Genomic DNA, 6,038 nt, shown 5'->3' with positions numbered 1-6,038 from the left:
TTTTTCGGTGGATTCCAGAAAATTCTGTAATTGGAAGTTTCTTGCTCTTTCTCTTCATTGCATCTTCTCTACCAAACCAGAGCCATTGAACAAGGATAGACCTGCCATAGGTTGGGCTGACTCACTGTAAAAGTCCAAACTGGAAGATTGGATTAGACTAACCTCAGAGCATACAGAGAGTACAATTTAGGAATTGTCCAACGTGGCTACCTAAGACATGTTTCATCAAGAATATCTGTGGGGTGAGGAGTAATTTTTAGGAGTAATATCACAATACATTTTTTCACTGTGCATTTGTGTCAGAAGAGAAAGTTGGTGTTGAATGATAGAGTAACAGCAACAGTGAGGTCACTTACACTGAGATTTTTTTCTGAAGCTTGTAATGTGTGCATTATTTCTATAATAATAATATGTGCTTGCTTATAAGCATGTAATAAATGTGTATTATTTTTGCAATGACATTTGCTTGCTTATAAATATAAATGGTTTCATTGAAAAGAAGCTACCCTTCCACAAAACATGGAAGCAGAGAAGTCTTTTATGACGAGAAGAGGAAATTGCATTCATTCTGGCAGATAACAGGAAAAAAGCATGATAAATCTTCAATATTTTGATGATGGGGTTCCTGATAAACTGTTCCTTTTGAATTTTCAGTGTAAATAGATACTGTATATGAAAACTACACACCAGCTGGCACATGTGAGGTGATGGTATTTAAAATTTCATTGACATGCTTGAAGAAAGCATAAAGTGAATAAAGAAGTCCAATAAAGCTATTTAACTCATTTTCAAACAAGTGGAAGCCTGCAGACATTTGTGGGAAGGTTTAGTATGATTAATTCTACATTTAGCTGACCTCACCAAGCAATCTGGGAGTACATGTGAAAACCTTCCCTTAAATGCACCTCCAGATCTCAAGGTTGGACAGATGTACATATGGGTAATAACTCAAGGAAGGATTTGTGGTATCCAATATCCAGGGAGACAGTACTAAATTTTAAATCTTTGTTGAGCATGTAAACCAAAGAAAAATCAAGATAAGTAGATTTAAAGTTTCAATTTCAAAGTTTGGGGAATTACTGAGTGACAAGTAACTAGATGGCATTTAAAAAAAGCATTGTGGGAATAAGCAAGAACAAACAAATCAGATGATTCCTAGTGGAAGCCGTTAAGCTAGATATGCTCCCTTGGGCTAGACCAAAACCAGAATCCACCCACAGTATTATTATGATCATACAGCGTCCTGAAATAGGGAGGGGGTAGGTAGGAGGGCAACAGTTGAGATTAGTCTCCAAGTGGGGAGTGACACTTGAAGAAGAGGAGGTGAAGGGACACATTCAAAGAGCATGGAGTCTAGCATTGGGAGGGGCAAGAGTGTGGACTAGGAGTGTGCTCAGAAAGAAATGTTTTAAAATATAGTTTTGGATCCAGGCTTTGGGGGTGACACCTTCACTCTTATTCCTGATTTTTGGGTAGGGTAGTTCTGTTTTGGGACTCAAATCCCCCCCCCCCGTTCTAGAATTCTGGGACCATTATTTTAAATGGGAAACCAATTTGAGGGTCTGGTGGAGTGTTTTTAAAGACAATAACACCAAATTTTGTACATATCATAGGATTGTCTCTAATCTATAGACTGCCCAAGTTTCAAGCATAATGCACAAAGGAGCTCAGATTTACAGAGCACTGAAATACTCTTACCTGCTGTTTCCTATGGAAGCAAATGATGGTGGCCTGGCACAAGAATACTAGCCACTGGCATTAAAAAAAAATCCTGGTGGAGCCAGTTTCTTTACATATTCTTAAAGTGACCAACTGACAGTATTTTTTTTTGTTTTACTTTTCTGCTGAAAACTCTGGATATCCCATGCTTCCTTGTTGTGTGGTCCACTGTCTTCTTTCACATAGTGAGGAAAGCTTCCTTTGCAGAAAACTGCTCTCCACCACATCACTGCAATTCTTAAAAAGTAGTAGTAGTAGTAGTAGTAGTAGTAGTAGTAGTAGTAGTAGTAATAATAATAATAATAATAATAATAATAATAATAAAAACATCACATATATGTGTGATGAATCAGTCATCTAGTTGCTATGAGACACAAGTCATCACACTGGGCATCCACTGTAGGGGTACCTTAATTATTTACTACTACTATTTAAGGTGTTGGTGGTGGGTGGGGTCCTTGGTTTCTATGAAAATATCATCTGGATAAGAGCAGCAGCTGCGGCCCTTAATAATTCCTTCTCTGGGGCTTGTCTGCAAAGAATGATTGGCTCTGAGTGTTTCTGGTCCCTTTCAGAAATCCAGTTTGAAAGGAGAACTGTTGTTGCCTGGTAAGTCAGAAGAATCAAAGAAAGGCAAGATGCCTGCTGCTGCTGATAATAAGCCCCTGAATACAAAACCCAACACAGATTATTTTTTTGGGGGGTGGGGGATGTTTTGTGCACCCAAGAATCCCAGATATGTGTTTACCATTCTGGTAATCACAGTGACACCCTGAAACAGTGATTTTAATGTATATTTCTGGCTCAGGACTTTTGGGATGCACTCTTCTGGTGTGAATTAAAGAAGTAAAGTGGAACATTTCATAAAATGCCTTATCCAACAATCTCAATGCAGTTGCAGATTTCCTGAAGTAGCAAGGGAGAGGTTTGGGCAAAAGAGGGACCTCTATCATTGCAGAAGAAGGAACCCCCCCCCCACCTTCTAGGACTATCCAGGAATCTGCCTTATAATGCAGCCTTCTCTGAGAATATGATCAAAAGTATAGCCCATGATATCGACCCCATCTCATGACCTTTGTCAACAGGCATTATTAAGATCTGTCACTCTGGTAACTCAGTCACTGTATCCAGATTCATCTCTGTCTCATTAACTCATCAGGTATCTTCTTTCTACCAGCATTTTGCAAAAAATAATAACATTGAATCTGCCACTGGTAGAGCTGGGCCAGCTCCAGAAACAGTAACTATCAGTCTGTGTTTACCTTGAATGTTGATCTCTTTTGAATTCTTTTCTTAGTATTTCTTTGTAAATCAACACATTCTGTGATTCAGTGTGACATTTCATTTATGATGAATTCTCTAAACAACATTCAGCAAAAGCATCCCCCCCCCCCGAACCTTGGCATATAATTAAAGTAGTGTTAGGTCAACTGAATGCAGGCATAGTGACACTTGGTTTTGTGATTGTGTATTTAGTCAATATAAAAAATAGGAGTTGTGTGAATGATAGGTGGTTGAGGCCAGTTTCTAAAATCAAGTGGCCACTTCCTGATTCATCATCCCTCTTTGAAGAGGCATTCAGTATTCACTTTAGTCTCCATCTGCTGTACTGATTGGTCACAGAGCACTAGAAAGAAGGAGACTTCCAGCCACTCCCCGTTATGATGGCAACCCACTTCCTGTTTGGCATTTTGAAGATTACAAAATTCAAAATTCAAACTGCCTAATGAGCTTCAGAAGTAAAATATCTGTGTGTTAGAAAGAAAGGAGGTTCTATTGTATAGAGTGAGCAATCATTCAGCTATCACAGATGTGCTTTGTAAACGGCATGCTGCTTCCAGGGAAGACAGCTGGAAAAGAATGAAATGTAGAGTATTTGTTGGTTTCAGTAATTTTTGATTGTGCTTATCTAACAATATATTGTACAGTTTTTTAAAAATGTTAATTTTCCTTTAATTTCTTGCCTTTGTTGTTCTTTCATCAGCAGCAAGAGGAGAATGTTGCCCATTTCATCCTCATCAGGGAGATGGCAGTACTAAGTGTTGTGTTGTGTTATTGAAATGATAAGTCTTGCTGACAGAATGAGGGGAAAACAATGCTTGCAAATGGAAGGGGCGTTCTTAGGCTTAGGGAGCAGACTAATTAAAAACCAAGCCAGTAAGTTAGATTAAAAAAATAAAGAGGCCTGTTGATTATTCATTAAAACTCTAATAACAGAGACAGTTCAACGGTTCAATTAGTGTCTGCTTCTAGAGAAGCCAAATTCCTGCATCATGGAATTCATAGTTACAGAAGCATTGAGTGCTGTCACACAGGCATGTCCAAACCCGTGGCCTCATCCTGGTGTCTTCATGTGTACAGGGCCCGTGGCAGCAGCATCCAAACAACTTATGTGACACGAAAGTTTGTGAAGGTTTATTCATGTACTCAGCAGTTACATGCAGGTACATAGAAATAATTAAAAAACCGGCTATAGATAATATGGTGAAATAATTAAGCCATAACTTCATTAAAATAACTCCATTCAACACTAACGAACTTTTGATTAACTATTTTAACTGTTCCTCAATCACGGTGGGTATACTCAGTCTGTCTTTAAATAGCTGAGCCATAAGCGAAGTCATAAGAACATCTACATCATTGCATGTGTGGCGGAACAGTTTTGCTCTGACCTGCAGGCCTTATTCCACTATGCCTTCCAAGGTTTTCCCAATACCTGGTGGGACTTTTCTGTCTCTCTGATCAACTGCTGCCACCACTTGACCTTTGTAGGAATTACCCACTGTGTCTCCTCCTACCCAGTATTTGGTTACCACAGGGACAGCTTACTGGCTTGTGAACCATTAGGGGAGTAGCTACTTGCCAACTAATTAACCTCCCCTTTTAAAATATCGTATCCAAGATGGTGGAGGTCTGTGTGGTACAGAGAATCACTACCAGTATTAAAAATTTATAAAGTTTTTATTTAAAAGAAAATGTTCACAAGAATAAAAAGGTAAAGGTTCCCTTGCTCGAAAGCCAGTCGAATCCAACTCTAGGGTTGCGGTGCTCATCTCCGTTTCAAAGCCGAAGAGCCAGCGCTGTCCAAAGACCTTTCCGTGGTCATGTGGCCGGCATGACTAAACACCAAGGTGCACGGAACGCTGTTACCTTCCCACCGAAGTGGTACCTATTTATCTACTTGCAATTTCTTGCTTTCGAACTGCTAGGTTGGCAGGAGCTGGAACTAGAGACGGGAGCTCACTCCGTCTTGCGGCACCCGGGTCTTGAACTGCTGAACTACTGACCTTCCACAGCCTGCAGTTCAGCGTCTTAACCACTTGAGCCACCGCAGCTCCGTTCACAAGAATACTCTTAGCATAATACCAGATTGAGCAAGGGATTCAAAAGTCTGCTTCTCCAGGTCAGCTCTGCCCGGTCTGCTTTATGCTGTTTCCAGATCAGATCTCAGATCTCTTCATGCATGCAGATGGGTCCTGTTTCTCTAGGTTTCCATTTGTCAGTGTTATGCGAGCTTGCATTGTGGCTTTGGGGCTTTCTCCCTGAGGCCTTGGAATTAGCTTGGAATTAGCTTTCCCTGCAGAGAAAATTCACACAATAGGCTGATGCTGGTCTGCAACATACAGGTCTTACATATGCCCTTCAGGTCAGCTAGGTCACTAATATATGTGTCCTCAGCTCCTGCAAGTCAGCACAAATCAGTGTGGATTGTGGGCCACAGAATCATCTATTGGGCAAGGAGGTATGACACACTGTCCAGATGGGGAGAAGCCTTGGGTCTTGATGGTCGGCTGAAATGACTTGGTTGGGGCACTGGGGAATGCATTGGTCTTCTCTCCTTTCTACTGTTTCGCATCACACATCAAAGCTTGGGTTTCTGGATGCCTTGGTCATTCATTTGGGGGGAAATGATCTCCTGGCACAAAAAGGGGTGGTTCTGTCATGCTCCATTGCTGCAGACGTAAAAACTCTTAATTCTTGGCTTCCTAAGCCTTGCCTGATTTGCTTTGTCCTCCTTGTGTGTCGCAAGTGGCACGGGGCTATTTCATCTGCCCAGGTGGAATTGGCCAGGAGGAAAATGTGCAAGGTGGTGGTGCAAATGATTGAATCATTGGGTGGGCACATCATTGGTCACTCAGAAATCAGTTTTAGGCATCCTCCTCTCTACAGGGTGGACAGGACATTACAGATGGGTTGCTTTGTTGGCTGCAGGTGTAGGAGTGTTGGCAGGAGCTGAGGGAAGTATCCACCACCACCCCGCTATTGTGGCGGTTTGGGCATTGGGAAGGTGGTGCCTGTGTGGATACCATGTCCATACA

Source organism: Gekko japonicus, unplaced genomic scaffold (genome assembly GCF_001447785.1).
Source record: "Gekko japonicus isolate JY-2015 unplaced genomic scaffold, Gekko_japonicus_V1.1 scaffold1038, whole genome shotgun sequence".
NCBI lineage: Eukaryota > Metazoa > Chordata > Lepidosauria > Squamata > Gekkonidae > Gekko > Gekko japonicus.
This window is presented reverse-complemented; position numbering follows the sequence as displayed.